The following is a 12,360-nucleotide window of genomic DNA, read 5'->3' as shown; positions in this document are numbered from 1 at the left end:
TTGTTAATGAATCATATAAGTCTTATTGGTGTTTCTCTTCTTGAAACCAGTGAACATCAGGCGGCTTCTCTCCCACGGGGCCGCACTCTTCACACGCTGACTGCCATCTCAGACGACACACTCTTCCTTTTTGGAGGACTCAGTAATTCTGGGGAGGTTCTCAGTACGTTTAGAGGTCAAGGGTTAAGAAACAGCCATGTCTATAAATAACAATCACATTTTTTCCAAACATCCCTTTTCTTTTGTGCAGGTGATGTGTGGGAATTTGACACTATAACAGGAGAATGGATAGAGAAAGACCATGCACATAAAGACAAGCCCAGGTAAAATAGTTTTAGTATAGTATTGTGTGATGCGTTTTATGTTTTATGCTATTTTTAATCAAACAATTTCTCAGCTTTCAAATTCTGTCTACTTAATACAAAATTTAAACAATAAATGTCTCTTTAACATGGTGTGACAGGTCACTGTATCTGCCATATTTCATTTGGCAGCACAGAACATGTGTGAATCAGCAAACCATAAAACATGATTGTTACGTAATTGCAACGCAATCTGATGACCAAACTTTCGTTGTGGCAACGTAACTAATTACATTGTCACAACCGGAAATTTTCCTGAATGTTTTGCCACAAGTAATTGCGACGCTATGGCAAAGTCATGGATCAATAGTTGTGTATTGGTAATCAGTTGGTTATTTTTATTTTGTATTTATTTGTCAATGGGCAGATATTCAGTATAGGGCTGTGCGATATGACGATATATATCGGATGGACAAAATAAAAAGTCTATTGTTTCATATTATGCTTTATCGTTTATGCGTGGTGTCGCAAAATACATGGTTTACGTCACTATGGGAATGCAGGCAGAAACGTGAATAACAGCATGGCGAGTGAAGGGGGAGACAGAACCGAGCAGGTGAAGGACCAGCCAGGACAAATCAAGGAGCTCGTTCCTAAACATGTCGCATGGACATGGTTTGGTTATGAAAAGCCTGAAACGGACCAAAAAACTGTACTATGCACGCACCAGTTGCCTTTCGCTTCGGAGCCGATTGGATGTCTCTGAAGATTACTATTGTTTACACAACAAGCAACGAGTGTGTCGATGTTCTTGCGGGAAGGCTTCCCAGTGTTGGTGTTTTTTTATACAGCGTTGAGTGCAGCAGTGATCGCAAGCTTCTCAAGCTCTCAACTGCTGTTTTAACAGCATCAAATTTCTATTTGGGTTTGTATGTTTGACTGTTGGTTAGAGGGCGAGAAGTGAGTGCTTCACTGTTTCAGTTCGCTGATTCAGTGTTGCCGTGGTCATTCCCTGTGTGCTCCGGCACTGGTGACGGTCACATTTCCTAAAGGAGCAACACGGGTGCGCTTGCGTCTTTAAAAAAAAAGAAAAAACAGATGTCATTCCGCCCGTGCGTTTCTGGATGCATTTGTTCCCTGTCTCTCTCTGAAACTGTCACAATTGTTGCATCACGTGTTTGGGCGACACATCCTGCCCCGGCGGCCCGCTGTTGCCTCCACCCCACCGCCGGTGGCAGTTCCTCCGCCTGCTCGTCGCCGAGGGCGTCCCCTGCCGCTGCCTCCAGTTCCGCGGGGCCCCCGCAGCAGCCTCCACCCAGGCCCCAGTGTAGAGCCAGCAGCAGGCAGGCCACCTGGTCTGTCTCAGGCACTGCCAAGCCAGGGGGCAAGTGTAAGATGTAGCGTCCCTGAGACAGGCCACCCAGGGATTGGGGGACGAGCTCTTCAGATGGTTACTGTTCCGCCACTGGCTCCCCGGAGTCCAGTGGTACCCGAATTGTTAAGAGAGCAAATTCTTCCGTCCCTGGGTCCCAAGAGGACGAGGCTGGTAGTGTGCGACCCTGTAGGACAGCCTTGCACCCCTCAGCCCCCTCTTGTTCGCCAGCCGACAGCATGGTGCGTTCGAGGACCCGGTCATCCACCTTCTCACGCATCCCGTGGAGACAGGTAAGTGTTGTACCGCACACTCAGACCCCGCTTCGGACTGCCCCCGGGCCTTCCGAGCCAGGTCCCTGTCCTCCACCTCGCTGCCCCACCTTGTCTGTGGTCTTCTGGGCCTGGGCCTGGTTCGTAGAAGCGGAAAGAGCTTCCCAACCGGTCCGGACCAGACTGTGACCATCAGACTCGGCTATGCGATTCATTATCACTCGGCGCCCGCTCAAGTTCAGTCATAATCATCACACTAGGTGTTGAGCAGAAATGCTCCTGAAAGCTCAGTGATATTCATCACACCTAGTGTTGAGCAGTGCTCCTGTCTTGTGCACGCATGTTGCTGTCCTACTGGCAAAGGACGCGACATAGCCAGCCTCCAGACGATATGAAGGCCAGGTTTTATAAACTCGTTCTTCATGTACCTAGTATGTGGTGGGTCGTGACCATCTTGGCCCTGTGTCACTTGAAACGGGCCCTTTCTCGAAAGCCTCCATCCAAGTTGCTACACAGAGAGGCATTTTTCAGAATACCCCGCCCCCAAGCTTGGTCTGCAGCGTTTGACCTGAAGGACATGTACTTCAAATCTTTAGCCTTCCGCACCACAGGCTATCCTGCGTGTTGCGTTTGAGGGCTCGAAGTATCAGTACAGAGTCCTACCCTTCGAGTGCTCCATAGCCAGTTGGGCCTTCAGGTCAACTGGGAGAGAGTAATCTTGCCCACGGGCTGAGTATCTCTTTTCCGGTATGGAGATGGACTCGGTCCAACATGCCTCTTCAAGAAGAGAGTGTCCGGTCGGTGCTATACAGAAGTGAGAAAGGGTCCCACTGAAATAACTTTCAGAGGCTCCTGGGGCATATGGCAGACGCAGCCGTAAGGCTTCCCCCATATGAAGACCGCTTCAGCACTGGCTTCATGGTCGAGTCCCGAGGTGACCGTGGCAGAGCAGCATGCCCTGTGTGACAACAGATCACCCCGGCCTGCTGCCAAACCCTCAGCCCATGATCAGACCTTTCGTTTCTCCGAGCCAACCGCTCCTAGAACGAGGTTCACTAACACCGACTGAGGGGCCATGTACAAAGGGCATGCTTTAACAGAGGCCTGGGCGACCTCCAACCCTAAGCGTGATCCCCATTCAGTCAATGTCGACTACGTCCTCCGTTCCCTGTGGGTTGCTTACGCAACCAGGACGATTTGTTTGGTTGACTGTAGTTAGCAATGCTAGAATACTTGTTTGTGTGCGTGAGGTGCTGGTGCGATCATTTTTGTCCTTCTGAGGAACCTGTTACTCCGTAGTCTAATTTATGATCATACGGATAGAAGCAAGACATTATTCAAAACTGTAAAGCTTTTGTAAAATACAGAAAACAAACAGGATGCTGTTTCTGCCATCTCTGTTTCTTTTCTGTGAACTTTGGAGCCCGTCACAATGAACCAAAACTCAGCAAAGTTTTTTCTTTTGTTTTGTTAATCTGTAATTATTTAAGTGAAATATTTAGTGTATAGGCCTATTCATTAGTTTTATATATTTAGTTTTATTATGTTTTTATGACTTGTATTGTGATATGAGATTTTGGTAATATCGCCCAGCCCTAATTCAGTAGTTTAACCTAACTTATATCCTCATTTTATGTCAAACTAATTTAACCCTCTGGGGTCTGAGGTGTTTTTGGGGCCCTTGAGATGTTGTGACATGCCCTGACATTTGTGCTTATTTCAGCTACGTACAACATACCATTGGCCAACATGTAATTTTGCTGTATTCAGCACAAACTCTGCTACAATAATATGTGAGCAAAATGGATGTACATGTTTGCATTTTATAGAAAAAAAAAAACATTATGAGTGGTTAGTACGTTCTGGAAAAAAAAATTGTCACAGCAAAAAGGCCATTTAACACATACTGAATAGTTGTCCACAAGACTTTTGAATTACTATTCTTGTAGGCTAGATTTTTTTCTACAAAATGATGTGAAAATCATTCTGACCACTCTTTCACAAACAACAATATAACGATTTTAATTTTGCAAGTCAGTTTTTGTGTCAGCACTGCTGTATGCGTGGGCCATGAATATTAATGTGATTCACACCAGGGGTGTGACTAAAGACCACTCCCCCAATGGCTAATGGTCAAATTCTGCACCCTCACAGCACCCATCAAGGTGCTGTGAGGCAGCCTGAACAAAGCATGATGAACTAAGAATGATTCACTGATGAATAAAAAGTTAAAAAGAACAGCCTTTATTCAAAATAGAAATCACTTAATACATCCTTTCCAAAAAAGAAAGAAAAAAAAAAAGACCAAACTTTTGTTTTTTTATAATAAAAAAAATATTTTTATTCAAAGAATCCTGAAAAAACTATCACAGGTTATAAAAATATATTAAGCAGCACAACGGTTTCCAACATTGATTTAAAAAAAAAAAAAAAAAAATCATATAAGAATTATTTCTGAACTCTGATGGTTAGTGGAAGGTGGTCAGCAGAGCACACACATCTGAACACAGTCACACATCTTTATGCCACTCTTGGAAACAGTTCCTGTTCAACTGAAGACATAAGTGAACATTGCATGCCTGGCATTTCCATGGTGTTAATTGCTTTTTACCACGCACTGCTTTGCAATGCCACATGAGCGGCGACCAACTGTGGCAACATCCCTGTCATCTGATGTCAGCTCAGCTCCTGGAACTGGTACATGGTCACTATTGGTCCGTTTTGGTGCCGTTTTCTGTGACACACCACAGAGCTCTGTTATAAGTTGCTCCATAAACTCTTTATGGGACAAGTTACCATGTAGCTCTTTGTGCACAATGAAAGAGTTGGTGGAAGCAATGTCCAAGAAGTGTAGAAAGATCTTTCTGTACCACTTCATGGTTTTGTGCTGTGTTGTGTAATACTGTATCAGCTGATCAGACAGATCAACGCCCCCCATGTGTTTGTTGTAGGCAGTCACAGGTGCAAGACATGGAAATGTCTTTGTCCTCCATGTATCTTGCATTTTCACCCTCCTCTGCGCAGTGTCTCCTGTATAAGCAGAATGGATGGTAGAACAGACATATACCTCTCGTGTGTCCATCCACTTCACAAATACAAGAGGTCCATCCCGAATCCACCTGATGGATCCCCTGGCAGATTTTTTAGAGAGTGAATTAGCTGCATTCCGAGGGCAGTCCTTCCTGTTGTCCCTGTAAGTCCCACATGCACCAAACTTCATTGCAAACAAGTCTTTGAGGAGCTTTGGACTTGCATAAAAATTGTCCATGTACACATGGTACCCAGAACCCAAAAATGTGTGGTCTAAAAGAGATGTTACACCATCATATGACAGTCCATGGCCTGTGGGAAAGTTGTTCTTTCTTGTGTACACAGAAAAGTCCACAGTGTATCCATTCGATGAGTCTGCAAGAACAAACAACTTGAAACCCCATCTGGTTGGCTTGGCTTTCATGTACTGCGTCATACCCGTATGTGCTTTGCATGCCACCATTCTTTCATCCACAGCTAAGCTTCTTTTAGGATGACTTTACAAGCATGACGAATAGTGTCCATGAGAGGTTTGACCCTGAAAAGACGGTCATGTTCAGTTGTGCCCCTCTTTCTGTCATTATCCATATCTGCATCTGGGTGACTCATGTGCACATTCCATGAAATGGTGCGGTATCTGTCCTGGGACATAACTGTAGATGGAAAGGGTACGGAGAAAACACTACTTTGCCGCCAGTAGTCCCTGATGGAGCTGACCTTCACCATGGCCATGTAAAACAGCAACCCAATGTAGCGGTACTGATGCTGACATCTGTCCATTTATATTTGCAGCCCTTTGCAGTTGCCTTGGCAGCCTGAGCATTTGGTGTTATGGCACAGAGTTGACACAGCACTTTCTGAAAAAATGTTTTTTAATAGACTCATGGGCGAATGTGAGTCAACAGAGCTCAGTTGCGGTCCAGTTTCCCGTGCAGGACGGAAGCACACGGTCTGTGGAACCATGTCAACATTAGTCTCTGTTTTTCATGCCAGAGTGGACTGCCTGTTGCTTGCCTGCTGGTTAGCCTTGGCTCTCTTCGGGACAGGTGATTGGACATATTCAGTGTCACATCTGTAAAAAACAAAACAAAACAAAAAACACTGTGAGCATGCTGATAACACAATCAAAGACACTGTATTATCATCATTATCGATCACTAATGGCCATGGATAAAAAAAGACAACAGTTTTTGTAATATCACACAAGAATATGTACTTTTATATTATGACGATGTAAACACAATTATATTTCATCTGTAAATATTACGTCTGTGGACTTACTCAGTATGATTCTCGATCGCACTGAGAACTGAACTACACCTGCGTGCCCCTCTGCGAGGTGCTGGAGAAGGAGAGCTAGATGCAGCCACATTCCTTAAAAACAACAACAAAAAAAACTGTTAGCATACATTTTCCAAAGTAAACTGATGGGCAATTAATTGTTATGGACACACGATGTATGTATATATCTGTTTATGGTCCATAGGACGGAGAAATGTCTATTGATGGGCCATATACCGCGTCACCGCGAGTATCTGTTTATGGGCCATATAGACCGCACACATTTAGTGACGCACGCAATGAACGGACGACACATCGCTACATTTCAAACATTTACACCTGTATTCACAAACATCTGTGCATAAGGCAGTATTGAAGCATGATAAGCAGTGTCATAGTGTAACCAAAACCATACATTTATATATATATAATGTCTAGTATTTAGACAGTAGGCCTAGGCTATCACATATTTTACTGGAGGCTGAAATATATTTAGACTAAATCACATTACACTTAAGCAGATATTCGCAAATAAGCTACATTAGACATAAGGCAACATTTTAGTATGATAATCAGTGTTATAAGCTAATCAAACCTGAGTGAAATATATTTAATATACAAATATGTTTAAAGAGCAATATCACATTTAAAAAAGTTTACACTTGAGCATATACACGAATGTTAGGGATATTGTAAGGCAATCGTTCCTGTAAAATGTCAAAAGCTAGCCAAAACTAAGCAAAATATAGTCTGAAAATTCATATGAGTTCTATATTATCAGAAAAATAATTATATAACACTAAACAACTTACTCTGAACTTGTATCCTCGGCGGGATCAATTCGCTCTTGAAAATGCACCCGTTCGTCGTCCGAGTTGCAATCTTCCTCTGAGGAAAAGGTGAATTCTTCCTCGCTGTTCAGAATCATCTGAAGGGCGTCTTTACCAGAGAAGCGGGCCATACTCAAAATGCGATGAACTATCAGTGAATCGGATGAAGAAACTTGTGTTTTTATGGCATTGATTGGGGGGCGTGTGTGATGCATAGATCACCTAAACTATTTACCATGTGAATAGCGCCGGGGGCGTGGCGGCCTCAGCTCATTAAAGATAATGAAGGGAGAACGAAAAAACGGTACCTCTCCTTGCTTTCAAACGGATTACATAAGCTGAGAATATTTGTTTTTTATATAAATTACTTCATTTAAAAGAAGAGATTTCAAGCTTCATAAAGACATATCTCACGTGTCTGTGTGAGAAGTATTCGCTGAGTTACAGTTCATTTTCGGACGCGTTTCAGAATGGACTTCACTGACAGAGAGTGGGCAGAACACGCATCATGTTTATTTTTCTTTATTTGACGAAAAGCACAACACTTTGTTTTTATTGTGAGTATACACAAAAAAAAAAAAAAATAGAATCTTAACAGGATCTAATGATGTATAACACTTACATTTAATATCAAAATCAACAGAGTATTTAGAGTCTCTTCTGCACTCATAAGAAAAAAAAGCGAGCTGGTATCGCCGGCGATACCGCCGACCCCAGGGGGTTAAAGGCTATTTAAACAGAAGTGACTGAGAAATCCAGACTCAAAATTTTGTTCATTTATTTAGAAAGACACAAAAATTAACAAACGATTAACCAAAAACATGAATAAAAATGATATGGCATTAAAAAATAAGCAAAAACAATATGACCAAAGTTTCGTCACGGCCACTCTAAATGATGTTTTATTAACAAAGTTTCGGGAGGAGCACGTTCAGATAATCCAGAGAGGAGGCCTATGTACAATATATACTGTATAGCAGATTTACCTCTGTCCCATGACAGCATCCCTCCACCAGCCCACTCCTTACTCTTGATTGTTCCTATGGGAACAATGGGTTCGGGCCAAATTCCATGCTCGGAACCCTCCCCTCGGAGATCATGCCAAATAGGCATGCTCATATGCAAATCTTATTATATGTAAGTGTGAACTCGTGGAGTTACGTCATGACAACCGGAAAAGTGAAAATCCTGGATTCATTGCCACAACTTTACTTTGTGACCATTTCAGTTAATAATTGTGACATGGCAAATACTATCAAAGTATTAACATTGACAATGTTAAAATGTTGACAATTGTGCAAATAGAGTGGGCTTGAACCATTATAAGGCATCCCAAATTCTGACTGCGAAGGGAGCGTATCTCTTTCAGCTGGCTCGTTTGGAGTGAAAGCTGACAATATTATAACCTGGGTTATGAACCGTGTTGAGAACACCTTAGATACATTACCCCTTTTTGGCTTGAGAACAGTAATTTGGGTCAAATTCCATGTATAACTCATTAACTGGTAGAACATGCATGTCACTCACTCATGCTCCACTGACATGGAGGTTCTATAACACTAGGTTTGGGTGCGAGATTGAATTACCTGCATGAGAAAGGAGATCCTTTCTCAGCGGAATGGTCCAGGGAGATGCTGTCAACATCCCCACTAGGTCCAGAAACCAAGGCTTGGTGGAGCATTTCAGCACAACCAATAGCAATGATTTCCTCTCTTCCCTGATTTAGCATAGCACTTCATGCAATATTTTCACTGGTGGAGCCAGAGGGATGGACCAGGTGGGCTCCGATGGAGCAAGACTGGTCTGGGGTCAGAAGAAGCTAGCAGGGAGGTGTGTGTGGTCCTGGCACACAGGACAACCATAACATAGAAGGTGAATATGTCCCTCTTGGCCATGGCAGGACTGACAGGAATAGTCTCCGCTATTGTGCCAAGGAGAGTTGGTGACTCAGGAATGGCCTCTGTGGCCTTGATAGTGAGAGCTGGCCACTTTGGGATGGCCTCCATGGCCCGGGCAGTGAGTGTTACCTCTGGGACCACCAGACTTTCCTTCTTCCTCCGCTTATGAGGGTGAGGCAATGTGGGAACGACTGGCTTTGGAGAAGCTGCAGCAGTCATGAGCAGCTCTAGGGAAACTGCAGCAGTCACAGCCACCACGGGGATGACTGCAGTAGGCTCAGCCACCTCTGGACAGCCAGCAGATGAGGTGGACCCGTTCCTCCTCTCCTCGAAGTGGTCATCAGAGATTTAGGGATTTGGAAGTTCCTGAGGGGAAGGACAGGAGGGCCAAGAGTAGGAAGGCAACCTTCTTCTCCACAGTGATACACATTCCCCACAAACTGCAAGAATGACAGCATCCCCATCTCCCAGGCACTGACAGGCTCGTTAAGGCTGTTGTTGAAAATGTCCTTTAGCATAGCATTGCTGATATTGAGCCCCTCCGCTACAAACAGGAACTGGTAAGTAAACCCCTTTATGCTGGCCCATCTTTGCAGAAGAGAAAAAGGAGCTTGCTGTGTTGACCCACAATCTGATGAGCGGAGGGGCAGGGGTTGGGAGATGAGAACAGGAAGATACCGAGTCCTTTATTGGCCAGATAACACTGTCAGGGTTTAGTGTTGATGGGTTTTTATTTAATCAAAAATAAAACAAACAAAAATGACCCTGTGGGGGAAAGCATGACTGGCTGGACTAGGCAGGACAAGGTGGGAAACAACAGGGAGCAGGTAAACAAGATGCACATATGACGACGATCTGGCACAGGACTGAGAACACGGGGAGAATAAATAGAGAAGGAAATCAGGAGGGTAACAAGGGAGAGCAGGTGGGGCAAATAAACCAGAAATTGGGTAACAAGAAGGGCATGGTTAAGACAATAGAAAGACACCAGAGCACATGGCATGTAGAAACAAAGAAAATAAAGCCATGTGCTCACACAAAGCATGACTAGAATACCCAGCCAATGAAAGTTCTCACTGACTGTGTCCACACAAAACATGACAACATGAAAGTATGTGGTCAATGAAAAAACACGAGCCGCATGCTACAACAGAACACAGGAAGAAAGCATGCAGCCGATGATAAACACAAACATCACTTGATAAACATCACTTGTTTCTAAGCCAGTGATAAACGCTCTTGTCGTACTCCAAACACTGAAGTAACATTAAAAAAGTGTGTGACATCTTTAGAGATAAACTGTAAATATGGAAAACAATATGTAAATGATGTTTGTGTGGAACTTGCATTAAAGTATTAATATGAGCAAACCTGGTAATATAATTTTAAGATGGCGTGATAAACTGGGAATCAAAAACTATTAAAAACATTAAACTCACAAAATGTATCACAAGATCTCACTGCAGCTGGAGCTCCTATTAACTCTTTTTTGCTGCCGGTGGCTGGCAACTTTTTTTTTTTTTTAAACGCTGGCGGGGAAAGAGTTAATGTTGCTGAGAATGAGTGAAGGTACACCAAGAGTGTAGTCATGCAACCATTGTTTACAAATCCAACACACTTATAACATTTTTAACAGAAATGACAAAAAATATTTAAAAATTATATATATGAATTAGCCATCTCAGTAACAGTCATGAAAGATTAAAGTAATATCACAAGTGTCATTATTACTACCACTTTTACCTACAGTTTTGACTGGAATGCATCTCAGACCACCTCCTGAAGTGGTTTGAGTGATCAGATTTAAATCCGTTGCGAATGCGTTTCAGAGGGCATTTACACCTGGTCTTTTCACGATTGAATAGCTATCAGATCTCAGAAAACGCATAAAGTAACCAGTTGTAAACAGGCCCATAGTCTTACTATCAGCAGGGATGTAGTGGAGGCTAAATGCACGTAAACGCCGTTTGCGCACCTCCCAAAATTCGGAAATAGCGTTTTCCCACCTCCAAAGTGCGTTTATCCACCTCTAAATAGCCTATAGTTGCTAAGCCATTTAAGCTTATGTCGTTTTAGTTTCATATTGTTCATTATTGTTCATTATTAGTTTCATAGGTTGTTAAACCTAAGACGAAGTCTTTCATATTTCGCTGCATTACTGTCAGTGTTGACCAATCTCTTGTGGTGTTGTCAGCAGGAAGCAGCAGACTGCATCAAGATCACTAGCCCAAACTAGCCTACATGTCTCATGTAATGATGAATGAATTGTAAAAATGGATATCCGTACATTTTTTAAGCGCCGTAAAGACAGCAGCCCTCCTCCTGATGCCAGCAAACGGCCTCGGCTACAAGCCCAAAGTGAGTGAGCTCGGAAAACAGTACTAAACTTCATGTTTTTGAGGTTCATTTGGTTCACGGTAGATTCATGCCACTGACTCAACAAGTCACCTCTGCCTTTTCCCATTAGCCAATGTTACAAGTAAAATTCAGGATACATTATCAGATAAATAACTGGATGTAATTATATGCATTCTCTGGCATTTAAACCACTGAAAGTTTGTGACAACAAGCTCCCTTTGCTAGTCAGCTAGCTAGTTAATGTTATCGCTATAGCCGTTCGCGGTTTCGCGGGTACGGTAAACGTTCATTAATAAAAATAACGTTCGTTATTTTGAATATAAATCATCACTCATACAACAGCCATTCATCTCATCTCCAGTTTATTTTGTGTTCGTATACATACAATATCCATGATCCGCCAGGGCTATTAGTCCAATGGTGTGCACATTTGGAGAAATAATGATTAATTATGACATGTTTGTAAAATATTTCGTCATACAGGATAACATTTCTATTCTTTTTGCACTGATTTATGCGATCTGAAGAGCTCAAACAGCTAACAGAGCTTGCGATGACTCTCCTCTTCCTGATTCACGTCAGCTATGACATCAGTGCGATATCATTAGTTTGTAAAGCTGTCAATCATCTCACGTGAACCACTGTCGTTAATCTGCACCTGCTACATTAGCAATTGGAAAAAACGTACTCGGTTACCTAACGTAACCTCTGTTCTCTCTAGAGAGGGAACGAGTATTGCGTAAGTTTAGCTTACGCTACGGGTAAAGTCATCTTTTCTCGAGATATGAAGCAAAAAACGTATCCTTAATTTTTATATCTTGTCAACGCAGTGCGGCAGCAAGCAGACCTAGAGCAGGCAATCTAGCGTGCTCATAGGCTGCTCTGCGGCAACTGCAGCAGCCTATCACTGAGCCCTTGGCGTGACGTCACGCCCAATGAGCGCGAGCAGCGCGCCTACGCGTCACGGCCCGAGGCGGGGCGTGGCAGAGGGTATAAATATGGGCTGAGAGGCTGCTT

At 43.2% G+C, this 12,360-nt stretch overlaps 1 pseudogene across 1 annotated transcript in view; it reads left to right on the top strand.

Moving 5' to 3' along the window:
• Window positions 1-12,360, top strand: part of LOC309485824 (kelch domain-containing protein 1-like) — a 53,057-nt pseudogene that overhangs the window by 33,367 nt on the left and 7,330 nt on the right. Inside the window, exons 4-5 of the transcript XR_014211713.1 lie at window positions 51-163; window positions 251-323. The product of XR_014211713.1 is annotated as a kelch domain-containing protein 1-like (transcript). The remainder of the gene's footprint in view (window positions 1-50; window positions 164-250; window positions 324-12,360) is intronic.

Source organism: Leuciscus leuciscus (assembly GCF_965113295.1).
Source record: "Leuciscus leuciscus genome assembly, chromosome: 21".
NCBI lineage: Eukaryota > Metazoa > Chordata > Actinopteri > Cypriniformes > Leuciscidae > Leuciscus > Leuciscus leuciscus.
This window is presented reverse-complemented; position numbering and strand designations above follow the sequence as displayed.